The sequence below is a fragment of the Haliaeetus albicilla genome, chromosome 7, assembly GCF_947461875.1.
Source record: "Haliaeetus albicilla chromosome 7, bHalAlb1.1, whole genome shotgun sequence".
In the NCBI taxonomy this organism is placed as follows: Eukaryota; Metazoa; Chordata; class Aves; order Accipitriformes; family Accipitridae; genus Haliaeetus; species Haliaeetus albicilla.
The window spans coordinates 34,722,869-34,750,053 of NC_091489.1; the positions used below are offsets into that span (position 1 = coordinate 34,722,869).

The window sequence follows — 27,185 nt, forward strand, 5'->3', positions numbered from 1 at the left end:
GTCCTAGAAACACAGGGACAATTTGATTGGGCTTCTTGTCCAGTCAAAAACTGTACATTAGAGATATCCCAATCAAATTCCATGAGATTCACAGTTTAGCACTCTCTAGGACTCAGGAGTTGAGCTTCAGACCCATTTGGCCATTGCTCAACTCAGCTGCCTTATGCAAGTTACTTCACTATCTTTTACCTCGTTTCCCTTCAGTAAATTGGGAATAAATATATTCATCTTCTTGAAGATCACTGGATGAGAATTAAGTGTTATTATTAGGTACACTTATACTAAATGGGTGATGCTGATGTGGTAAGTAACATGTCTTGTCTAGTACAGAGCATTTTTTTGCACATGAGGGTGTTGGGAAGTTTTAATAAGCACCTTGACTTTTGCCTTCATACTGGTGAGAGTCACCCACTCGCTTAAAACGTCTTTTGCTATTTATTTTTTAAAATATATGATTGACCCTTTCAGCCTAGTCTTCTTAAGCTTTTCAACACAGAAACAGAGTATGCACTTTTAGCTCATGTGGTCACATTTGTTCCAACCTCAAGTCCCCCCAACCTGAGAAATTAATCTTTCCCAGGATGAAGTTTTCTTTAAAAATATGATGTGGTAATCCTCTTTCTAATAAAGACTATACAACTGCCTTAATCTTTACCCATGTAAGGAAGGCACTTGAGAAAACCTTTGTTTTTGTAGATCTAGCAACTTTAGAAGACAGGAATCAGTAAACAGCGGGCTAATCATTCTGTCTCCATTGACAAGCAGTGAAGGAGTTAATTATCTGCTTCTTTTCACTAATTCTGTTGCAGAGCTTGGTTGTGCATATTAAATGTCCAAGTTACCAGATTCAAAGAAAAACTTGATCTCAATTTGGCTACATATTACAAGTGCCATTCCCTGTTGTCCTACCTAGCACTGTTAATTACATACATTTAGCCTTCTGTTGGAGAATAATTTAGCTTCAGATTGAAAAGAAACAGCCCTGGCCTTGGTTATTTTGGCATAGAAGTCTCCAGTATGACTCTGTTTTCTAAGCAGACATTAATGATTCTAAAACTAATATTCATTGTTTGAAGAGGCATAGCAGCCTTGGCATTTACTTAACCTTTTGTCTCATGTATGAGACTGAGTCAGTCTAAATCCTTTTCTTAATTAATATCTATTCTTTTTTTTCTGTCCAACATTATTTATTAAACAATTTGCATGCAACAATTAGAGTTGAGAGATTAGGAAAAAAACACTCTATGAGCAAGCTCACTTAGTACAACAAGAACCATGAAACCGGTCCTCCAGCTCAAACAAAGCTCTGATTATGAATGAGATGGGAAGAGGCAGTAAGTAAGGTCAGGTAAAAAAAATTGAAACCGAAGTCCCACCATTCACCTGTTAGCCCTAACATTAAGCTATTCCCTACTAAAAAAATAATAATTCTAGAGGGAAAGAGACAAAATACTACTGTAAAAGCATAAAACCCAGGGATTTGACACCTGTAGTGAATGTCAGTGACAATAGTTATTATTGTGAATAGTGCAAAGTGCAATCACTGAACCTGTTTGCTTATTGCTGTGGTAGAAAGAAATTATCATTTCAGATTCCTGTAGTGTTTCACAGGACAGCACTGTCTGCTCCATATGAACTGCCTTAACTGGAGCTCACCTACTCTTCCAGCATGTTTGTTTCTATATAATTCTTTGCACTTTTGTGACCACAACTACTTTGCATGTGCTGCTGAGCGTGCAACAAAAGACCCTTACGAATGTTCAGATCGACATGGAAAATGGCAAGGACACCTTTGGCAATGAAGATAAAAACATTTTGGCGTTGCATTACCAGTTGTATGACATTAACTAAGAACCGGATTGCAGCTGGTTCGCACGTAAATACACACAAAAGTAGAGACTTGAGCATCTTTCCTCACCTATTCTTCCAGCCAGTAGCGATGTGTAATCACAGATGCTTTGCTCAGTGGATTGACTGTCTGCAAGACAAGTGACTGAATTACCTTTTATATCTTACCAGGGCTGGATGACAAACCAGACCTACATGAAAAACTGTAATGCTCTCCAGACTTTGAAGTCATAAGTAACATGGATGTGATAATATGAGCCATATCTTGCACCCATTAGAAAACCCACAGGAATAAGATTCGTTCTAGGCATTGGCTTCAATGTCATCCTAAATCTTATATTAGCCAGTGATCCTCAATCTCTACTGCTCTTAGGATCTCCCTTCTAAAAGGCTTTAGGAGATCTCTGGGAACCAACAAAGCTCTTGACCCACATCTTTCACATGAACCTATAGACAGTGAACCCTCCTACCCATATGACAAGGTCCTAAGGGTCATATGCATGACTTGCTTCTTTGCAGGCGAGGAAGACATGGTGAAGAAACAAAGTGGGACCATTGCTTAGAAACCTTCCTGACAGCTGAACTGGACCACTGCCACTATCTCAGAGCTGATGCTTCCAAAAGAAACAGTCTAGCCCTAGGGATCCAGAAGTGTCATTTTCTTCAGAGCTAACTCACCAATGTGGCACTACTTTAAATATTATTTCAGGCATACAGTTCAGCAAATAATTTCAGGGCATGAACTTAGACAGCAGGTTTTAAAATCCAAATGCATGTCTATAAACCCAACATATTAATAAGTTAACAGTTTTCAATAAGACATCAACATTTGCATGCATCTTCCTACTTGTTATGTGCAGTACTACATTTTTTAATGTTTCTTGGATGCTAGCCAGAGAGTCTGAGTCCCTAGTTAGTTCATCTATTACTTTCTTGCCACAATAGATCTGGGTCTTGGCCAAGTACTGGACTCATACTGCATACAAAAACACAGAATTGTCTCCTTTATCTATTGATAGTCTTTGCTTCCCAGGGAAGGGGAAAAAACGTCATAAAGTAAGATAAATAAGTAAATACATAAAAATCCAGCACTAACTTTAGTAGAAGTATTTTTAGCATCTTTTAACACTATGTGTAATCAAAAGATTTCCTTATGTATTTATACTGCCTTAGTCTCCCAAGTGTCTAATTCATGGCTACTCACCTGAACAGGAGAGGAAGATCTCTTCTTTAAAGCCCTCCTGGAGGTCCTCAGGCTTTCCACAAGAGTGAGCAAGGTTACATGACCTGAAATAAAACAGGGGAGGAAGAGGCTTCGGTACCATTCTTCCTTTTTCAGTGTTTCTCAACCTATGGACTGTGGAAGGGTTTAAAGAGGCCATGAAGGGTGAGAGGTGGTCTCTGTTTCACATTTGACCTCGAAAATTTTTATCTGTTACTCAGGGCCTCTGGTGTCTTCAGAGGAAGACAGATGAACACAGAGGAGATGCCTTTTGAAAGAGTTTTGAAAACATTGTCCAGTGCAGCCCTAATGACAATGAATATTGCCTTTTATTGTGCGTTTACGGTAGCAAACTAATACTTAAATTAACAAAGAGCAAGAAAAAAGGAATGAATGACATAATGATCCTGGCTGTGGTTTTACAGCCCCTTTAATCCACCAGAAGACTGAGCTGCCCTTGAGAGGGCTGGTTCTGCCTGTCCACCCAGGCCTGATGGGATCATTTTTGCCCACTCAAAGGTGTGCATTTGGTCAGAGAACTAACAGGCTAAAACAACATCTGACCCTAAAAATGACCCTCGATGATGCTGAGCACATGGAAACACAACACTCCTCAGAGCAGGTCAGGCAGGCATGAGGAGGTAGGGATGGGATGGGAAGAGTGTGCCATGTCCTTGGGTAACAGCCATGCTGACCACGCAACCACCATGAAACCTGAGTCAAGGACATGTGGGGCAAAGCCAAGAGCAGCAGGGGAGACGTCTCATCTTCACCCAGGCTGCAGCTAAAATCACAACCCAGTCCACAGGGAGTATTTTGTGGTCAGTGTAACACTAATCACAGCAGTCCACTGGGTTGACTTGTAAAATTTTGCTAATAATATCAAGGTAGGTGACAAGTTAATAGAACACATGATTCCTGTACCTTCTGCCTGAGCTGTGTGAATATTTTTTCTGCTTAATTTGCCCAAACAAAGCATCAGTGCCTTAATTTCAGTTATTTCAGAAATTAGATCCTCTTGAAGAATGAAAGGATGCTGTGTTTGAGAGGGGTAGCTTTTTTATGAAGACACGTAATTAATGGAAGCCATTAAAGATACTTGTAAAAATGATTCAGATTTTTATATATGATGACTAACTAACCTATTATTGCTCTTCTTGGTCAGAGATTAATGGGAATTTCTTAAAGGATAAAGAATTATTTAACAAGCTACAGGATATGTATGGGCTTGGAATACACTCTGTGATAGTGTGAATAATAAGAAACGTGGCTGTTTATTTCCCTGACTAATGAAGCAAAGCTAAATTCAGAGATAGCAAGATGTCAAAAAAACCCAAACCCAAACCAAAAAAACCAACAAAAACCTAACAAGGTAAGTGGATTTTTTTACATGAATCTAAACATATACTTCAGTGAAAAAAATTACTGTTAAGAAATTCAGGTTCTCATGTGCTCTAACTCAAGGTGGTATAGGAACACACCAGCATGATCTCTGAAATGACTGACAAGAACCAAAGACTTTAGAGTTTAAAATCAGTTGCTGTTGAATATTCAACAGCTCCTTGGGAAGGGAGAGAGAGAGACTGCAAGGCAGAGACAACAAATCACTTCGCTCCTTGCAAGAGCTTCCCACAAAGGAATTTTCTTTACAAAGCAATGACAACAATGTGTTTGGTCAAAGATTTCTATGCAAGGAAAACTGACTTCTAAGACCATGAGTAACAGAGTCACTTGATGATCCCCTTGATGATGGCACACAAGGACAGCTTTCATTTTTCCAACTCTTTCAGACTGTAAGTGACCTCAGAGTGTCTTGAAGCATCTTGTCCCCACTGGGTTGAAAAGCACGTGCAAAGAGGGAGTAGAGCATCTCCAGGCTGACTTTGGCACTAACGGAAGGAGCAGATAACATTTCAGGAGAGAAGGAAATGGAAGGCAAACCAGTTTCTCAGGCAGCTGAAAACAGTGTTTGGTTCTTTTCACGACTGATTTGCCAAGTATTTTCTTCAGTAAATGTTCTTAGCAACAAACCACAAGGATTCATTTGTCCAGGTGAAACAGTAATAGTTCCCTCTCTCTGGCTGAAACAAATAAACTTACTCTAGCTCTTTTCCAAAAGGGATTTCAACCAAGCTAGGTAGTAGCAGTGACCCTTCTGCAGCTTGACACCCAATTATCTTCCCCCTCTCAGGGCTCATTGTTTTTTTTTCCTGTAACTTTTTGAAAGCACACGAAGAATCAAGTAACCTTTTCTCCGTGTACCTGGCTGCAGCCACATCACTGAAGGGGGTCCTTTCGACATTTTAAAGTACCTGAAGTGTATGACAACATGGCACTGCAGTCAGGAATCTCGCCGGGGAACAGAATAAGAAGATTTATTTTATTTTTAATATTTGAAAGATTTCAAAAAGCATTCAACTGGATTTCTCACTAAGAGGATGAGTGAAGAGAATCCTTTGTAACTAAGCTGGGAGGCCCAAGTCTTTTATCCATTGTTACATAGTTTTTCCCCAGGGCAGAGTTAGGAAGGCCTGCAAGCCCCAGAAGCTTAACAAGGCGAGTACACTGGGTGGGCTTTTCTGCCATTGCCTAAGCTCCTCCCGAGGTAGGAGTTGTCAGAACCGAGCAGGTCCCACGCTCCATTTCAGCAAGTGACAGAGATTATTTGGGAAGATCCTAGCAGCAGCGGTGCTCTCACAGAGATGAATCTGCCCAGCCTGCCTGCAAATGCACATGCGTGTACATGCACACCCTCAGTACCAAGCCACCCATACGTCTGCTTCCTTAATAAACCAGAAGCAAAACCATTCCACAGAAGGTTAGTAGTGAATTGGCATTTGGATTAATCACTGTGCATCGGACTTTGCCAAGCTGCCTTTTCCTGTTGGCTTTTTCAAAATATTATACATGACTGGTTAGCTGAAGATACGTTATCTCTTTCAGGATAGATTGTGTAAAAGGAGGAAACTAGTTTAACTGTACTGCTAACACATTTTTTCTGCCTTTTGAACTTCTTACATTTTTTGAATCCCTACAACCTTGATGCAAATGAATTGGGTTTTGATCAAAAGGACTTCAGTACATATTCCCTGACCTTGGTTCACAGCAGTGACAGATTCACCCATCTTTCCCACAGATGTTTGCGTCTGGCTGAAAGTGAGAACTTGCTTGAGTGACTCCCAAGTGCCAATAATGTGTGAAGGAGCTCAGAACCTGAGGAAGGACACCCAGGACACTTTCTTATGCCCCAGCTCCCCACGATCTTAATCTAGGACTTGGCCAACCTAGTTCACTACAAAACCATAAATATGCAAGATCTCTAGTGGTAAAATTTTACTTGGCAGCATTTCATAGCACTTTTTGGTCTCTGTGAGATTTTCACTGTTAACACAGCCACAGAGGTGCATGAACTAGGAGCAGCAAAAGGCAGTTGACTACTCATGTCCATTTGTGCCTCAATCAATGTGTCAGAGTTCACCATGCAAAGCTGCTCTCAAATAAAAGGTGAAATAAAACAGCTTTAAGGAATTAATCAACTCTTTTCTGACTTGCTACAAAACTTATGAGACCCTAATATAGCAAAAATTTTAAAGGCAAATGTCTTATGTATGAGTCCACCACCCAGAAGCGGGAGAATATGGAGTTTGTAATAACAACAGCAATACAAGTAATGCCTATTTGCTTACTTGATCCTACTGAAATTAATGGTCTGTAGTTTAGGTATGTGTCGGTGCCATAAAGCAGGATATGCTTGGGGCCCAGGAAGTGTCTGCTTCATGTGTTAATGATGGAGTTATGGAGTGGCAGCAGCCATTTGATAGACAAAGTTGCAGAAGGATTTTTACTATATGCTCCTTTTTATGCTCCAACAAAAAGCTGAAGAAATCCCTAGGTCAGACCTGGGGTCAAGGTTGAAATTTTTCTACAAAATTTGAAAGGGATCCAGCTAGAGATTTTCGAATGATGCCACCCCTGAGAAAACACAGGTCGCAAGCACAAATTGTGCCCCTCCTAGCACTTAGGTGTACTCTCACACAGGGGTGAATCTGAGTATGAACAAAACTGTGTTTGACAAAATTATTGCCCCCCCCAAGCCTCTTCTTCCTCCACTAAAGCCCCAGCTCTCCTTCTCTGGCCCCAGCATTCACATGGAGATGCTTGAATAACCCAAGAAAAAAGCATCATACTAAGGAGTTATATTTTAATGTTTATGCTATGGCTTTTTGTATAATAGCAATAATCGCTATTGCTTTGTAGTACACTTACAACAAATAGCTTTTGAGATTGCTCAAACACTTTAGCTCCACTTCAGCTCTTAATCAAACTCAGCAGCTGTTTATTGCAATTACACTATAAAGCAATAGACATTAGCCCTTAACTAACTGTCTTATTAATATAGGTAGTTACACAGCTATTTCATAGTTACTCTTAAATAACTGCTTTTAATTATTTTATTAACATAAATAACCATCTCAATAAATTTAAATTAAATGCATATGTGAGAAATGTAATTTAAAGCATTGCACAAAATTGCATCTGTTTACTAATGTTTAAATTGATGTCATTGTGTAATTCAATTAAAATGCAACTCAATTTATTTCAATTTTTGATCACCATGGAACACCTAAGACACTAGAACTTCCTAAATATTGAAATGGGCACTGTCTGTTCTGTCTTCTGCTGCTATATTTTCTTTGCAATATTAGTTTGCTGTCAGGAGAATGAGATTTCTTTTTACCCACAAAAGTTATGATTTAATATCCCCATTTAGTTTTCTTCCCATTCCCAGTCAAAGCAACAGATGAAACTGGATTGCATTTTGCCTTCTAGTTCACCCGCGCAACTGTGCTTTCAACGGAGGAAAGGATTTTATTTTCCTGTGCAACACTGGATCCTCCATGTCTTGTGCCATTTGTTCTGGTAGGATGAAGCTCTTTGCCTTCAGCTAAGGGGAAGGCAGACATTGCCTGACCTGGCCAGAAATCCCCTTATTCTTCCTCATGGGGGCCAGTTTATTGTTCAGGGGCCTCATTCTACCCAAAAATCCTCCACTGCAGAGCGGGCAACACTTGTACAGTAGCTTTCATTCCACAGTGCCACTAATGAACATTTATCTGAAAAGGGACAGCGGCACAGATTAGTGTATGCCACCTCTCATTTTGCAGAATGCTCTGCCCATCATACTGGCTTATTCAGATGCTCTTTTCCCCAGAGTCTTTGCTGTTGGGGATGAAACAAAAAATCTCCTATCCTTATTCTGGTTTAGATTCTTCCCCTGAAGGATAAAGAGAAAAACACTCGCTGAAGAGCAAGGAGAAAAGGAGAGGGACTCTGTTCACAACTTGTTTGCCATAGACAGGAGAACAGAAGATGTTAGAAAGCGCTGGGAGAAACTTAAAGTGGCAAATGTAAGTCAGGAATGGGGTGAAAATAAGGCTGGAAAATATAAAGGTGCAAAAGGAGGTGAAGAGGCCTCACATGCTTTCCTGCCAGCCATTTTCTTCTGCCATTCAAAACTTTTTGCTTTAGTTCTATAGCTGGTGTAGGGACCTGTAAATGTGACCTGCTACCTCTCTGAAATCAAATCACAACAAACCTCCTCAAAAGTAACTGGGATGTATTGAAAAAAAGTGTTGAAGTCGGGAACATGTATAGCAAAATTTCTCTGAGGGTCTTGATTTGGATCTCAGCAGCTTTTAAGCTCCAAAACTATGGAAATCAAGGCATATTTGGCTTTTGGATATTAGTCAACGTCAAAGATGTTACAGGAGAGCAACAAAGAGAAGAATTTGGACCATGAAATCCAACCTACTGATGGTGAATTCTGCTAACTAGCAAAGTCCATCCTATCTTCTGGCTGCTAACTAGAAGACACAATCTCCCTACCAGGAATCCGTAAAGAATGGTGTTTCAATGCATATACACACTTTGTATTAGGATGAAGGGTGCCTCAGTGACACCATGCCTATAGAGAAGTGGAATGTAGCTGGAGAAAACAAAGATGAAAACAATGATTTATTTATTTTAATACTTCTATCCAAATGTAACAGGTAACATGAAGGGATAATTACAGGCTCCCTCAGAAAGGGGTTGCTGATGCTGTGATCTGGCAGACACACTGAGCTCCTCAGGAGATGAGCTCTTAAAAGTTCACAGGCTACGCCGGGCAAAGACATAGGCAATTCAGTACAAAGGGATTTTACAGAAAAAAATGTAGAAACTAAGAGTGAGGGAAGACATGTTTAAACTTCAGGTAACTGAGAGTTATCAGGGTTTGGATAATTGAAGTTCCAATGTATATTTGCCTACACTGTCGCTCACCTTTGAGCCCTACCTAGGCATCTTGACATTTATGTAGTCTGAAATCCTGAAAGCTCTGAGTTTAGACAACTAAATTGCTGCTTGTCAATTTAGTCTTGACTGAAAGACAGGTGTTTTGTTTCAGAGTAACACTCCTTTCAGACTCCTCTTTTCCCAAGCTCAGATTACTGAGCTAAGGAACTACCAAGTTCCTTACAAGCAGGCAAAGACATTTACATACCTTGAACAAAGGAATTCTTTGGGCAAAATAGGGATTTTAATTATTGCTTGTTTTTTTGCCATATGGGATTCTCAGCTCTAGCTCTCTGGTGGGAGCTGGAGGAGCTTGGAGGCTTTGAAGGTTCCTACATTTTTGCTAATGTGGTAGATCCCTTTGCTACTGCTATGCAGTTTCACAAGCTTGTTCTGCTGAATGCAAACTGCTCTCTGAACAAAACCCTGAATAAAAATCCAGCTGAGAACCTGAACCAGAATTCTCCAAAAATGTAATTCTGGAAGGGGGCACACAAAAAAGCCCACTACACACACAGCAGTCAAACGCCAACAGTGCAAACAAGGAGTATCTGTTAGCTACCTGATGCCTACATCCTAACTTTACATCTAATTCAGAGTGGGTCATTATTATTGGGCCTTCATTATTATCCCTAATAAATGACTGGGATCCTTTCCAATAACAAAAAAAAAAGCTCTCTTGGCACAACTTTGCACAGGCAACTTACACAGTCCAAGCGCTGCACATGCTGATGGTGCCATTGGGATCCCACATCCGACTGTGGCTACAGTTTTGTACTGTTAATGCAATGGAAAGTGAATCAGGGAGCCCAGAAAAGAGCTCAGGCAGAACACGGCACCAACTGTCTGACCCCAAATTTAGCCTGCCTTTGAGATGCTACTGCCTGTGAGCAGCAGATGAGTCCATTACCACGAAGTGCCTCACTGCAGAAAGCAGCAGTGAGACCTACAGTGCACTGACCCAACCCTGCCTACATTCATGCTTTCTGATAATTCAGTTTTTCCTTTCTCCCTGCCTCTGTACCTGGGTGCTGATGCCCATAGACTTCTGGCTTCTTGGCGTTGTGGCAGGGTTTGGACCTTAATTCCTTTGTTTATGCAATTAATTGTGTTGAAGGCAATAGAATACAAGCTCTATCGCACTGACCTGCCAATAACCTCAGCTCTGACCTGGAGGAGCTGTGTTCTGGCATAGGTTAAGGGTCTCATTTAATTTAGAACCTTAAGCTGGATTTGAACTGTAGCCCCAGAAGTGAAAAGCCAGTGTTTTTGTCTGGGAAGCCACATGGCTCTGGTTTCCTGATTAGTACTTGTGACATCCCAGTATTGGCAAACCACGGAGATATTAACTGTGTGCTCTATTTTCTGCCCTTAATTATGGCCAGCTAGTCTGATTTTTCTTTCTTTTTTTTTTTTTTTTTTTAAAGGATTTGAGTGACAAAGTGACTATGCATATCATTCCACATTTGAACTGTAAGACTTCAGTATTTCTACCTCTAGTGTGTAATTGGATCAGCTGCCAGTTACAGAAAGGAGCTGGGTGAGTATTAAGTGTGTGGAAAATGAAGAAGAGTCCAAGTGTGAAGGGGAGGAATAATTTGACAAAGCCTGCAGTGAGCTGTACGCGGTTTTCTCGTTTCAAAATGGAGTAGGTTTTGAAGCGCATGAGAAAAAACTGGCTTTGACTTATTAGCTTTGGTTCACAGAATGCTAGCCACAATCTTGGAATGACTCAAGATATATGGAAAGCCACAGTTCCTGCCCCAAGGAGCTTACAATACCGAGATTATCATAACAAGGATGGCTGAGTGTCAAACTGAAAACCAGTCTGCTTTTATCTGACTTGCTAAAGCTGTGCCTTGATCAACCTTGTCAGGCAGTACACAAATCTACTACCGTGGGCTTGGCATCACAGCAGGACTGGGGCTTAGTGTGTTCATGATATAGTGGTCCTCAAACCATTGCACCCAATTCTTTTCTGTAGGTCTCTACTGTAGCACTTGCTTACTTTAATTTTGAGTTTCTCAAAGAAAGGAATGAAGCTAATGTAAGCATGAAACATTTTAAAATCTACTACAAAAATTCAAAGTAAGTCTCAGCCCTTTAAAAACATGAGAAATAGATGAGTTCTCTGTCCAGTCAAAAAGTGAGAGTATTTCTCTCAGGACAAGAAAATTGCCTTGCCACTGAGTTCCTCATTAACCACAGTTATGGCAGGATCATCCAGACAGACAGTTCCTAATCCAGTAGGTGTTCAACCATTTATACCTTTATAGAATACAAGCAAATCCCCTCAGATATGAATAGGCAGTTTATAGGTTTCTGGTCAAACGCTACTGGTGGGACAGAAGAGCTGGATACTGAATGGGTAGCCAGAACATCCTGCACTTTACATTTCAAAGTAACTCTAACATGCAACTCAGGAAAACAGTTGGATCATGAGGTGACAAATTTAGGGGGTAAGGAGAGAGGACTGCAGCCTAAAATCAAAGAAAAGGTCACAACATCCAGAGTAGCTCATGAAAGAAGCAGAGAAATGGCAATTACCTGGAAATTCACAGACAGTTGTCCCTCAGCTGTAGAGATCCCCCATAAAATCCACCATGTTGATCTGTAAGGAATAAACAAGAAACATTCATTAGTGGCACAAACAAACATAGAGGATTACAAATACACCAAGTGGACTGACTGCCTAGTGGCAGCCACGATACACATAGTATTGCCAAGAAGGTGGAGAGCAAAGAACAACTGAGCTTTGCTGTCTCCCAACTCTAGGCTGCTCTAAGCTACACTGGGTGGTTTACTGCCCATAGGACCAAACTGATATTCTGGGATTTGGAAATTCTTCTGCTATGCCCTCAATAGCAGCCACTAATTGAGAGCAATAATATCCAAAAGGGCCCCTGGGTTATGGTCATAGAGTCATATCCTTTCTCACTGGTATAAACGCTCTGCAGACAAGTCTATCAAGAAAAAACACCACAAAAACCCAACTCAAAATCATTTCTCTCTGACTCTCCAAGGGGGTTGGGCATTAAGACAGAATGCCCTACCTCAAAGGAAGTCAAGACTGGATCAGAACATCTCAGAGGGATAGAAAGGGAGAGAAGGCAAGAGGCAGTAGTGTAAAGGTTTTATCAGCATGAGTTTGGGATGACCACATTACTTATAGGTCACTGTGCTTTCCAGCTGACTAGTGACAGACGAAATAAGGAAGACAACGGTCTCTGGATTTCCAGGTAGCAGCTGCAGCTAAGTCTGTCTTTTCAGCTGCCCTTTTAGTCTGGAATATGCACGGCACTGCTCAGAAAGCAGCTGACTTTGTATGCAAAAGGGAACCCACCATGAGATCCCACTATCACCAAGCAAGCTCTAGAAGAATATCAAGACAATATTTGTGTTGTTAGAGGGAGGAAAACTTCAAATGCAAGGCACTTGGTTTTGCCTACAATTTGCATATTTCCAGTATTTCCTAATATTGAACTAGAGCAAGTAATTCAGAGATCCTTGTGGATCTCAGCCCATCTCCAGCAGGAATGCACCAGGAATGGGTTATCCTAATGTGAATCCACAACCGTTATGGCAGAAAACATGCGTAGTTCTTCATGTCTCATAGCAGCAGCCACAATACTGAGATTTTGTTATATAATAAAGACATTACAAATCTCATTCATTTATACTGAAGTGATGTTGTTCTGTCAGGTGCCGTACGAAGACTTTACCACAGACTGCTCACATTTTTCAGAAGGTACCATCTAATCAGATACACACACAGAGATCCTGCAACTGAGTGGAAAATAATATTGCCATTCCTGACATTTCTCAAATTAGCAAGAGCTTATAATGAAGCTTTTGTAAGATGTCTCTTTCAAGGATTTGTGGGATACCTTTTTTGCCAGGAATGGATGCATACGGGGTAACTGCTCTCCTGCTCTGTGCTTAATTCTCTCACCTCGTACTACGTTGCTTGTTTCCTGCACTCTGAGATCTCCTACTTGTGTTTGAACTCTCTGAATACTCTCTTCAGCTACGCACAAGGAGCCAGGGGCCTTGGTAACCTTCTACCCCAGTAGTTCTTTTCCTGCAGTCAGGAAATTATCTCTCTTTTTTGTTTTCTTTTTTATTTTTATTGCAAAGAACCAAGGGAATTCCCCCTTCCAGTGCCTGGCTTTATGCTGGGCCCTGATGGCAGTGATTGGTGACAGCAGCAAAAAAACCCCAAGCCACCCCACTCACAAATAAAAGTGTTTCATTTTGTATAGGGCTTTATGTCAATATTTTGATAATTTCAGCTATTCCACATTCATATTGGTATTGAGATATCTAGAAAATTCTGTATGGTTCAAGTAACTTCAGTAAGTGTCATGATATGCCTGCGTGAATGCTTATACATTTTTCCATTAAGAACTAAAATCAGATAAAACTCTGAGACTTGATTTTCAGCTGATAGAAATCCATAAAGATAATGTAATTACTGGTATGCCAGTTTACACCTGCAAAATACCTTACAATGAAATATCTTGGCCCCTCTGTCTCCTTCACTCAAGCAGAGGGAATAGGTACCAGTAGGGGAAGGTTTCACGTCTCTGCCTCCCACTCTCTTCAGTGATGTGAGTTTGCATAAGGAGCTGGAGGCTGTAGTTGTCTTCTGCCCCAGCAGGTTTTCTTTTTCCTTCATTCAGGAAATTGTCTTTCTCTTTTTTTAACATAATCAGCAAGGGAATTCCCCCTTCTGTTGTCCAGCTTTGAGAGAGGAGCTTGATTTGTGTTTTTAGCTAAAAATCCCCAAAAGTCATCAGAGGGCTCCCTGACTTTAGTGAGGCGGACCTTGCTGAAAAGCAGTGTTCCTGCTGTTTGCCAACGTCCTTCCTTGCCCAGTACTGCATTGCTGGCAGTGTTTGGGCAGTGCGAGCAGCTCGGGCCATCGTGCCACAGTGCTCTGCCTCCCAGCACAGCTCTGTCACTCTGTGCACAGTGCTCGTGTCACGCTGTTTACAGAGTGTGACAGACCAGAGGAGAGCAGAGGTATGGTAAAAAGGGAACGGAGCCAGGCCCAGCAGCATTGGGAAAGCATCACTAGGGGTATCGGTCTCCGCAGGGCACAGGGAAGCAGAGCTGAGGGCTGCGGAGGGGGATTAGAGAGAAAAAGTAAGTGGCACCTCTAATATGTTTTGCCAGGATAGAGGAAGAAGAAAAGAAGTATGAGACAGACAAACAAGAGGAAAAACTGGTTTAGGAAAGAAGGGGGAAAATGCACAGAAAATATTATAATAAAGGAACCCCATCAGTAGCAACAGGTCAAGGAGAAAAGAGGACTGTTGGATAGCTGTGCTACCATGAGTGAGGAAAGATAAACCAGACCTTTTCAAAGCATTAAAAAAGAAAACCAAAATGCATTTAAAAAATTTAGTGAGAAAAAAAAAAAGCCACATGACAAATAAAACAGAGAAAGAGGATTTCTATGAGCACAAAAGCAGAGGTCAGTACCCTGTGGTCATTTCCTAAGAAAGGAGGAAGTAGAAGTGAAGGAAAATACCTAAATATAAAAGACTACTTATAAACAAATGAGACATTGACTGCTACTCTATGATTTTTTTGAAAGTTTGCTATTAGCATATCTCCAAAGATAAATGCCTTAATATGATGTCAGCTTTCTGTAGGCAGAAATGCACAAATGCAGCGAATCAGTTCTGCCAGGCAGACGGTGAAGTAACAAGAAATCATTTCACCCCTATGCCATGTGGCACCGCTTTGGTCCATGCACATCCTCTCTCCAGCATAAACCCTTAGAAGAGGCACATGGCAGTGCAGTGGAGCAGGAGGATGTTTAGCAACAGAGGATGAGAACACAAATGGATAACTACATTGGGAGCCTAGAGCTTAATTCAAGCAATAATTACACAGGTTGATTTCTGACCAAGGCTCCTCAATCTACATCCTGCCGCAGTCACTCTTTCTTTGTCACTTGGAAACCAGTTTGTCTAGGCAGAAGAAGTACTTCTGGATCATTCTTGCCAAGACCACCAAAACTGAAAATTGCCAAGTCTCCCCTGAGTGGCAGTGACATCCATAATAAGACTGGATGGGTGAGAACATCTTCAGGAGCTGTTTGGTCTACTGCTGAGCCTGAGCTGGTGCACTGTCATGATGGTAACCTCACACCATTCATTAAGTCCAGTAAGCTCAAGCTAATGTCTCAAATCACCTCCAGGGTGCCTTGGAGCACAGCTCCAAGCTCACCTCTCCATGGAGAGAGGAGCACCTGAGCCACCCCACCGACTTGAAGCCTGAAAGAGGAGCCATGGTAGGGATGTGCAGGCCCAATGCCGGGCAGGGATCGCTCCATGGCAGAAGGGTGGATGGGAAGAACTGAGCAAAGACTAAAGCCAGGCTTCATTTTGCAGACATTACTCAGGCCTTTCCCCTAACTCTAAAGGGGTGGAGCAGATGCCCTACTCCGTGGGAGGGAGGTAATTCCAGACCTGAGGCTTAAGACAATTTTAGTATGTAGAGTCTGTATTTTGAATGACATAAGGAACCATTTTCCATGCTGGCCTAGTTTTAAAAGTGAAGAAGTATGGGTGGCCCTCAGAATTTATGCAGAAGTTTGATGGGGTTAAAAGTTGTGCCTACTGACATGTTTTCAAGCAGAGAAATACCTGCAACCAATCCTTAGGTGTTACACTGCATATGGGCAAATGCTGTTCTCACTTCCATCCCATCAGTAGGGTTATATGATTAACGTTAATAATTTCAAAGGAAATATCCTGCCTATTGATCAGGGTCCCATTCTAGAAGGGATAGATTCCGACTGACACTGAAAGTTGATTTTGCAATATATGTATATGTACATTCACTTGCAACAAATAGTCCTTTGTTTATCAGTAAAATCCAGTTAGCTTCTGTGGTATCATACCAACATAAGTGAGGTGACAGTCTGGCCCCAAATCCTCAATTCTACAAACTCCCATATTGTGCTGCTACAAAGGCTGAGCAGATAGTGCCCAGATCCTGCAGTCTTTACTCAGACTTCAACTCACTGACTGTAATGGATGTATTACCTTAATTCGTGATAGCATCTTCACTAAGAGTGCTTCTGTACACATCTTTGCCAAAATAAATGTTTGTGGTTTGTTGTTTTTTTGTTTGTTTGTTTTGCTGGGGGTGGGAAAGAAGATGCAGATTAATTTTTTAAATAGAAAAAAGAAATCCACATCCTCTTTTTCTGAAACAGACAGCTTAGAGGCACAGAACAGCCTTTTTTTTGTCCCCCCAACCTCTTGTTCTGTACACCACCCCAGTTCTAACCTTGCTTTGAGATTAACTGTCGATCTGAAGATTGACTGTGCTATCCTTAAGGCCAGACATTCTTTGGATTTGGTTATTATATCAAGGTGCATTTGTGCTTCTAAATGGGCAGCTGTACTGTAAATGGAACACAAAGGAGCAAAATTCAGCCTGTTCCAGCATGGGTCCAAAGCCCAGAGTGTCTGTGATGCTGTAGTCTTTTGTTTCAAATGCAGATAGATAAACTACAGCCTTTTTTCCATGATGGTTATAATGCAGAATATGAAAAACTCTTGGGATGGTTTAAGCTGCAGGGTATTCTCCCAGAGTTCTGTCCAAGAATAATCTAGTAAAAATGTGGACAGAGAACCATCGACCTCTGCTTTCCCCCGAACATATGCAGCTCTGATCAGTCTGGTATTTCAAGAAAAACAAGGTCCTGAACCCTAATCCTCAGACACATAACAAAGCGCACTTCACAGCTGTGATGCACAGCTACTATCAGCTCCGAGGCCTGAGTGGGTCCCAAGACAATGCCTCCTTTATCACCCAGAGGACAAATATCTAGACAGCAATATTTTCTGCTTGAATGCTTCAAGCATCTCTCGCAACTCCTGACTGAAAGAGAAAACTGAGCTGAGAGTGTTTGCTGAGTGATTATTTTAATTTACTACTTGATGTAAATCTAAATGAACTGACATCCAGCTTGAGATGGACAGAAAACAATCATTGTGAAAAAAGAAAGAAGGCTAATATTACAATATCATTTGAGTAGCACAGGTTTAGGCAACTTTAGCAGTGGCAATGTAATAGATAGTGAGGCAGGGTTTGCATTTCCTTTTCTTCACTCAATTACCATAATAAGTTCTGTAATTTTAGGGCTGTTTATTTATCAGGCGACGATAACAAAGACACTCAGAACACTGTGTCTGAATGCAATACTACAAAGAATCACAGTGTAAGCCCTCAGATGCAGAGGGATTGCTGATTCTCACACACCTGATTATCTGTGTGTATGTGTGTGTACGTGTGTTCAGAAGCAACAATATTCCTCTTTTTGTTAATTGCTAAAACGGCACACGTTTTGCATCTGGCTTGAGGCAGAGGGAGGAAAAAGAGTACAAAAGGAAGAAAACTTCCTGGTAAAGTTCTCTAGTGCTTTAAAAACCTGTCAAGGCACTCTGTCGAGCTTTCTCGTATGAACAATAGATTTGGGACCTGGCCTGCCTGCACCGGGGAGTCTGTCACTGCTGCTCTCTGATCCGGGTTTCCAACATTTGATGGCTGCGCGGTGTCACAGAACAGCTGGAAGAGAGGCACCCCAGCTGAGTGCATGAGATGGGGGGAAAAAAACCAACAAACAAAAAGCAAAAGAAGAGATTTCTTTGTGAGGCAGACACACGCATCTGGGCTCTGCCAGAGCGAGACGTGTCACCTTGCGTCATGGCCTGTGATGCCCTGCACCGAGATGAACAGATACTACTGCACCACAGGCCCCCCTTGTGCCCAGATGAGGACCAGGGAGAAGGTGCACCACATGCAATGCAACCCCAGATGGAGGTCCAGCAAGAGCTCCCTCCCAGTGCAGCTCAGCAGTGGCTTCACCACCTCCTGCAGCTTCCACAGGCATTTTTCCAGCGGGAGACCACCTCCTCAGGCGCCTCCGGGCACAGCATGCCACGGTGGCACCAACTGCCTGGAAGAGTGGGTAGGAGGCACGGGTAGCCCATTGCTCAAGTGCCTCTCTCTCAGCACATCAAAGAGCCATATTGCACCTCCAAGGCTGTCTGAATGCACCTGGGGCAACTTTTCCTTCCACCCTGAGATGCTTGTGTCGGTTTTGGGGGAATTTGTGGTTGGAAAGACTAATCCACATGCATAATTTCTTGCACAGTGCCTTAAAAGTATGTACCTATTTGAAACAAAACTCACAGCGTAATGTTCCATTTTGTATGCACCAAAGATCAATGTAAAAGCTCACAATTGAATAAGAATAAAAGGAGTTGAATAAAGATGAAACTTGATGGGTTTCTAAGACTGCCATTCAACAGCCTCAAGCTTTTGGAAGAATACCATGCCCTCCTATTAAATGATTTGAACCACTACCTTAAAGAAATCTCTGCAGTTCCTTCTTAAATTCTACAGGATGCTGAAAAGCACATTGGAAATATTTTTACTCTGTACCATAAGATGTTTTTCATCAGAGTAACATGCCTCTTAACCCATAGCCATATATTCAATTAAATTGCATGGGCATATGTGTGTTTATTTACATAATGTGTAAATGTATAGCTGGGTATATATAAACAAAAGGCTTTCATAACACAGAGGAACGCACATGGCGGTATAATTTGTGTATACGCACACTGTAACTGCAGCCGTTCATGTCAACACCATTCATCACCTGTATTCACCAAAATGGTGTCAGTAATGTTCCACGCGCTGCCTACAAGTTCACCACAATGATAATCTCCCTCCTCAATTAATTAAGGACAATTTAAATATTTTAAGTGAATTACATTAACATGACAAAACACTAAAATTTAAATTGTGGAGTTGTGAACAGGAAACCTGTGACAAAGTCCCTCTTTCAACACAGTCACATAGAAAGATTTTACAAATTGACAGTATACATTATGCGCAGCCTAACTGTGGACATTTTCTGTCAAGCGCTTAAACAGAGAGACACAACAACGGCTCCAGTGTGAAAAAAGAATTATCTGTAGGGGACCGGTCCTCACTAAGGGCAACCTTGACAAGTCCAAGCATGCACCTGGATCAGCATTTAAAGTAACTCTGCCATACCAAAGTTGTTCATCATGAAGCTCTGTCTAAATTATTGTGGGTTTGCAATGGACCTTTATTAACTGCCCTTATGTAAAAATACCATCAAACCTACTAAAAAGAATATTTTTTAAATGCCCCTGTTAAATATTGCTTCAATAAGAGGGTTACAAATACATGGCATGAAATGTTACAGATGGAAATTATTTTTTTATTAGTTCTGTGGGGCTACTTACAACAAATCTGAAATTTTACATTCAGGACTCAGCAGCAAGATAACATTTTCCCTTGTAGGGACAAAATTCTGTAAGGAAGTTTTTAAGAAATCTAGCTTGTATTTATAGCCTTACCATACAGCTACTATGGATCTAGCACTCTTTTCACTGATGAAGTGTCTGATTAACACATACCATTATTGGGATTTGCAAATTAAAGGCTGGATCTTGCAACACTTATGTGAGTCAGCCTTAATCACATGAGTAGTCCCCAGCAGGAGTAAATGTTGTGGGATTGGGCCCTTCCAAAATGAGCAAAGCTTCATTAGCCCCTTCATGTGATTTTATAAATATGCATGCTCTAATGGAGTGTGATGATGTAGGTATATACAAACTCATGTCACTCATGAGAGTACTGCCAGAGATCTCAAAGAGATTTGGCACTTCCACAAATAACAATTAGGTTATGTTAAGATTGGTTGATGCCATACAAAAAATAATAGAGAGGAGAGAGTGACCTCTCCATTTTCCTCAGATTACTCCCTGACAATACAATAAAGCACACTACAAATACTAATGCAGAAGCGTAGGTCTAGCTTCTGTTGCTTTGCCCATGCCAAGCACTCCTACTCAGACTGGAAGAAGTTGCCAAATGGGGTCCATACTTCTAAGTGTCTAAGAAAAATAATATTGCAGTTTAGCTGTAAAAAAGTATCTTCCTGACATGGCACTGTACGCTGAAGTCAATTCTGGATGTACCCAAGACAGCTGCAAACAAGCTTCTCAGCAGGGTAAATGACATCCCCCACCTGCTCTGAGCCACCACACTGGGCTGCTTTTGCCACCTGAGCTTCTGCAGGTGCCTCAGCGTTGGAGCACGTAGTGCAGCATAGATCTCCCTGCATAAGATCTGAAGGTGCACAAAGCTCCTGCTGCTCATTCTTCACTAAGCTCAACAATGCTCGGCATGTGATTTCATGCGGGGCTATTGCAGAGATGGTTATGACATCACAAAGAGCGAGCAGAAACCACCCGAAAACCCAAAGAACTGATGAATTCCTCAGAGGCAGTTTTCCCACCAATGACCCCTGTCATAAGAAGTAGGGGAATGAGCATCCCTTCCCTGAGAGAAGAGGTATTGCTTACCCAGAAAGAATTTTTTTCTGGGGTGTCAACACTTTAATCTAAAGACCACGCTGCATTGCCTGTTGGTAATTCTTAGCTGTAATTATGAAAACTATTGCAGTTAGGTTATTCTAATTATGAAAATCTATTTCCTTTTAAAGATTTAAGAGCAACCTTTTTTTTATGAAAAAGAAGACAAAGAAACACTGAAATCCTTTGAATTCCTTCTCGTGCCACAGAATCTGAGCACAATTTATCTAGATAAGTTTTAATTATAGCCTTTCCAGAAAGACAGTACTCTGTATAAATAAAAAGAAATATAATTGATAAATGTAGTCAGATGGTACCAGGTTGTTTAAATAGACCATTAAGCTCAAAATGTCTAAAGTTAAATTAGATTGTATTCTCTTTCACCTAGGGCTTTTGTAAGGCACAACTGGCATGTATAGTCTTGTCCACATTAATTTTTACTGCCACGGTCAAAAAGCAGCATAAGTCTGAAGCTTGTGTAGAATTTTCTGCCTTTATTTGACGTGATCATAGTAGATGAATTAGCTCCCTTGGTGCAGAGAGTGAAAGAAGGTTAGTTGAGGGAAATAAGGAATTTTCAGAGGAAAGAAAAAGTTTGAGGGAAACATATGGTTTAAATGCTCTAGCCTATTTCAGATCAAGCTGAGAGAGTTGAGATCTGTTGGTTCAGAGATCCAGTTCACTGCACATTCCTACTGTGCCTGCCTACTAATTGCATCCCATGTTTGTCAATCAAATATTTGCAATTAACAAAAATATTCCCTTAAGAGACATATAACAGAGGCTGCTAAGGATCCATTGCTTTGCTATTAGAGTCAGCTAAAAAAAAAAAAAAAAAGTCTTTAAAAATATTCTGATGATGATGACACTGCCAGACACTTCCAGTCAAAACATTAACAAGCAGAATAGGTGGCATGGGGGCTTTTCAAAGAGATTTTTTTCAAAGAAGAAAAACTTTGATCTTAGTGTTTCTGACCCATCCTCCACCTCTGATTCTTCAATCTACAAGTACATATAGTGGTTTAATTTCACTCAGTGCATAACTTGCCTAAGGATAAACGTTGATCTAGATTTTTTTTATTTAACTCCAATTTAACTGATGCACTAAAGCTGCCCTATCACTGCATAATACACACTCACACAAGGTTTCTAAGCAGAAAATGAAGAAAGCAGACTAGAATAATACAAAATGCACAAGGTTCAGAGGAAACATTAATTTGTAAATAGGTAGAAATGCCAGTAATTTGTTGGGAATTGAAGACCTTCTGTATGAAACAGTGAAGCTTAGCAGCTGTGCACTGCTGTTTTATAAATCAATATTACATCTGAAGGTGGTGTTTGAATGCTTGTATCATTGTGGTTTGAGTCAAACAAAGTTCTGTGATAAGAAATGATCAAACAAAACAAACAAAATCCCTTCCTTGTCTCGTCGGATAAATTCCAAACATAATTCCACAAGAGGGATAGAACATTCAAATCATCCACTTTTTTATAATTGCATAAACCCCTCAGTCACAGAAAGATGATTGGATTGGTGATGGACTATTGTATTCTGAAAGACATGGATCATGCCAATGGAGAGCTCCTGCTAAATGATAATAGTGTATGCATTCTCTGTATGACCTAAGTGGTGAGCTTTAAACCCCATCCAAACCAAAATGCAGCGGTCGGGTGTTGAACATGACTGGGACCAGGGGACTCCAGCCTTCCACTTCCACCTCTAAAACTAATTCCTTCAGTGCCATGAGCAACCACTTATCCTCACTGCTGCAGTTTCTCCATCTAAATACAGAGGATAATATACAGCCAGCTAACGAAAAGAGCTCATACTTAGGCCAAGCCTATCTGAGGAAAAATTTGCCAGCATAGCTCGGCAGCTACAGCTTGATTAGCAGATTTGCCTCATGTTGACACAGCCCGCACCTGCAAACAGAATATTTTTCCTGCCATCTACCAATTCTTCCATGCAAAATGAAGCAGAATCCCAGCAATGTTAATGATTTTCTCAGTCAAAAGTGATCTAAAATATTGTATGCCCCCATGAGTGACATTGTTTCATTTTCACAAAGGCTGTAAACAAACATGAAATGTTCTGAAGACACAAAGGATCTGCTTTCTCTTGCCTTTTTTTAATCCTTATAAAACATTCCCTTAATTTAGGCTGTAGCTTCAAAAAACTCAATATTACAAAGCTGTGTATTTGTGGCTGTAATAGTTGCAGAGATTGGGCAAAGGGGTAAGATACAGCATTTGTCATAACCCACCAAGCCCAGTTTCTGGAACCTCAGGAAAGAAAGGGAGTTGGGAGAGCAGTGTCTGGAAAGGAATATCCTGAGAGACATCTGCTGGCCACTTTTACCTTGCCGAGCTCCATTCACTGACTGCAAAGCATGCAAGTTTGCGACATTGGACTTTAAGTCAAGGGGCAACTTTGTGGTCATACAAATCATAACTCCACTGCAAACAAATATCAACCAACAGCCCTGCCTTTTGGCTCCATAAAAATTTAGCAACATCCTTATTGTCTGACTTATTACGAAAGGAAACAAATTCATCACTGTGACTTCAATGAAGCGGGCTGCGGAGAAGCAGGACAGCTGAACACCAAGCCTGTAGGCACATCTCCAGCCTAGTGACCAGCGACAGACTTCCCTGCCACTGCTGAATAAACAGACTCTGAAGCTTGGCATTTGCATCCCACAGCTGCCTATGTACCCCTCTGCGTGGCCATTCGCATTGGCTTCGCAATCGTGGCAGATAAAGGAGGAGAGCAAAGCTGGGCAGCACAGATAGCAACAAAAAGAAGACAGAGCCTAACTAGCTTTCAGATGGCTGGTGTTGGGGAGATTTTTAATTGCAGACTTGCATAGAAAAGCCCCATTTGTAAATACTCAGCTATCATTTTGCAGGGGGTTGTCAGATTACAGAATTTTATCATCAAGTTTGAGGTGGGAAAAGAAGAGGAGGAGATGAAGGAGGGTATTTTTGTTCCTGTCCTTCATTTCCTGATAAGGAGACACTTTTGATCCAAGAGATTTTTTCTTTTTTTTAATCTGGTAGCATAAATTTGTTTCACAAGATGCAGGTGTTTGAAATATTTAAGAAGTTCTCTGGTTTTGTATTCCTAGCCTCATTGATGAGAAAGCTTACGCATCATGACATGGTGAGTTGAAGCAATGATTAAAAGGCTATTGCATATGCTCTTCCCAGCTGAGTTGTTGTTCTCGTTGTTGTTTTTAGAGCACCGAGAAAGTGTCTGCAACAGCTGCTAATAAGCTCTTATGCGACTCTAACATCATGATCTGATCACCCCAGAAGTGCATAGTGGGAGCTGAGGTACCTGGTCTCAGCAATTTGACAAAAACATCCCTGACATATTTCAGCTACCGTAGAAAGTTTGTGACACTGAAAGGAAATTAAATTGTGTGTGGAAGGTTGAATAGGAACGTGGGGCTTGTGTTTGTGTGCACATGAGATTTAAAGCCATGGGCAAAGCAGGGACATGCATGTTTTCAAAGGCACAAATGGGAATTAGACACACAACTTCTATCAACTTTCAATGGAAGAACTACCCTTTGTGCCTTTGAAATTCTCCCCTTTTATTTACCGTACTTCAGTAAGAAACAATGCTGAAAACCTAAGAATGTTTTAAAAGGTATTGTACCTGGAGTGTTGCTGCTTTAGGACACTAATCTAGAGGCACAAGATGAAACCACCCCAATATACTGATCTTTTTTATTTCATAGATGTCCCAAGAAATCAGCTTATAATACCTTTTGCTCACAGCTTCAAATTTAGAGTGCTCTAAAAGTATAACTTGACCTGACAATGGACCACTTCAGGTATTTCCACTGGCCTACACTGGAGGGCATAACTAATTGTTATCCCTTCCTGGGCAAAGTGAATGGTGTGGGAAGAGTAGGGTAATTACATCTAAAGGTCTAACCCACAGGAGTCTCCCATATAAAACCAAACTGCATTGTTTCATAGGGAGAGGAGGAAAGAGGTCAGTTCATTCAAGATAGATCCAGGTGGATGAACCTGAACCTATATGTGCATATTGCAGAAGCTGTATGACTGCATAGGTGTGTGCTTAAGTGCCATTTGGCTCTAATTTTGGTAAATGTAGTACTAGCTGTTCAGTTCTTGTGTTAACAGTGTCATGCTGTCTCTGCAGGATGACTGTGAGCAAACAGTCTGAAGATGTTTTAGCAGTGCATATAGCTGCATATATTTTCCATAAATAGGAGTTTATTCTTTGGCAGACAAGCTAGCATTAGAGCTGCAAAAACACAAGGAATATAGTAAGTGCGGGGAAAAAGAAAACCAAGCAGAGAGACAATCTGTGAAGCAGAATAAATAAATAGAGACTGAAAAGAAAGAAAAATAGAAGAATGAGGGGGGGGGAACTAAAAAGCAAAGGTGAAATGGAAAGAGGAAGAGATCGGAAGGAAAAATGAGAAGTCAGGAAAAGCACTGAAAACAACTTGTGTGTGAAAAAAATAAAGGGATTAAAAAGCAGAAGAGGAATCAGAAAACATTTTAACTATTTTTGAATTTGCTGCCACCAACGGTGCGGTGGAGGTCCTGCTCCAGCTGCCTCAGCCCTTATCCTGTGTCAAGCAGACTAGCGGTGCTTGATCAGTGATAGGGAATAATGGTGACTCTTTTTTGTTAGTAATTGACGGGAAGTGCTGTTTGCCATTGTGTCAGTTCAGCACAGCACCGGCAGGCAGGCTGGCATCAGTGCCCGTGATAGAAACTCTGTGGAAAGGTTCTTGCTGTGAGCAGAGAAGAGTCAGCTACTCAATACAAATCTCTGAGGCTTGTTAGCAAGAGATCTAGGAGATAGCTTTTTCAGTCTTCTGGTAATACAGAGCGGTGGTTTATATGGCAGCTCTGAAGCCCTGTACAAACCACTCCCAAGTGCTGCAACAGAACCCGATAATTTAAGCATTGTGGAGGACTTGTTGAATGCAAACAATTTATGTACACCTCATTATACGGCTCCTCTATGTTCTGTGCTTCCCCAGTTGCGGAAACGGCACAAATCTAGCAGCGATGTTTTGCAGACCACACTGCAGCATGTAGCTCTGGATACCCCAATTGCTTTTTCACCCACCTTTTAAAAAAAGCAGTTGATTCCCAAGGCAATGGGACCAAGTACTTATTTTTTTTTAATTAATCCTCATCCATAATAATTAAAACTGACCTCTTTATAAGTACCACTGTTGGGTTTTTTTTTCAATGAAGTAGAAACAAAAAAAAACCCCAAACCAAACCAAAGGTTTTAAGGGAGGGGTTAGTGAGAGGAAAGTCAAGCCATGATGGTCAGGGAGATCAGCAACCATGAAGTGCAAATGTATACTTTTGCTTAAGCAAAAAGGAAACTCTTGACCATTACCAGGTGCCTAAAGTGGTGCAGGTGTGGATTGGCTCTACCCATTCAAACAGATGTACCAATAACTTTAAAAAAAAAAAAATTCTGTTTTTTTTCTCTGATTTCACAAAGTCCTGTTTAAATGAGCAGAGATGACAATGGCAATTTCTCCTTGAAAACAGAACTCTGAGCTCAACAGCCAAAGACCAGCATAAACCCATTCTTTTCCTAGGCAGAATGAACTCAGCATTAATTAATTTAGGACACAACTTTCTGAAGCTTGCTTATTCCCTTGGGCAACAACTTTACTTCACATTAATTTACAGTTCAATGGCAATTTTATGGATACTTGAACTTTTATTACTGTATAACCTATACAACCAGAGTTGAACAGATTTTGCTAGTAGGATAAATGATCACTTGGTTGTAAAATGAATTATTGGAATTGCCTTTTCAATACATTACAGGCCAGACGGTCAGTGGCTGCTTTCTCTGACTGCTCCACGTCCTGAGCTGAGGGGGGACAGTGCCCCGCTGCCACCACCACCGGCACAACAGCCAAACAAACAGGAGATGATGAGGCTCTTGGCCCCAGTATTCCCTGTAGCCCAAATAGCGAGGCTGAGTGTCCAAACCCAACACGTCCTCCCTGAGGACATTGAGCACTGCTGGGCTTTGCAGATGCTGACAGCTGGTCATCCCATTTGCTCATGCTTCATTCAAACATTGAAGCCCAGTGTCTCTGTCACTAAAGAGCAAATCCAAGTACTGCACCTGCTGGGCCATATTTCTTCTGGCAGAATCTGGCCCAGTACCCTTGGCACAAATCCCTAGAAATAGTGCGACACGCATCTTTTGGTAGCCTGAAGACAACTTCTGGTTGAGATTAGCACTTTCTGAAAGTCCTTTTGTTTATAACCCTTAATCTCAGAAATTAACTTTGAACTCTCCAAAGGTATAT

The 27,185-nt window shown here is 41.1% G+C and overlaps 1 long non-coding RNA gene across 1 annotated transcript in view; it reads right to left on the reverse strand.

Moving 5' to 3' along the window:
- Positions 1–3,053: 3,053 nt before the first annotated feature.
- Positions 3,054–27,185, reverse strand: part of LOC138685872 (uncharacterized) — a 56,970-nt gene continuing 32,838 nt past the window's right edge. The window contains exons 2-3 of the long non-coding RNA XR_011325254.1: positions 11,951–12,014; positions 3,054–3,135 (exon numbers count right to left, since the gene is read on the reverse strand). This is a non-coding gene — a long non-coding RNA (uncharacterized lncRNA). The remainder of the gene's footprint in view (positions 3,136–11,950; positions 12,015–27,185) is intronic.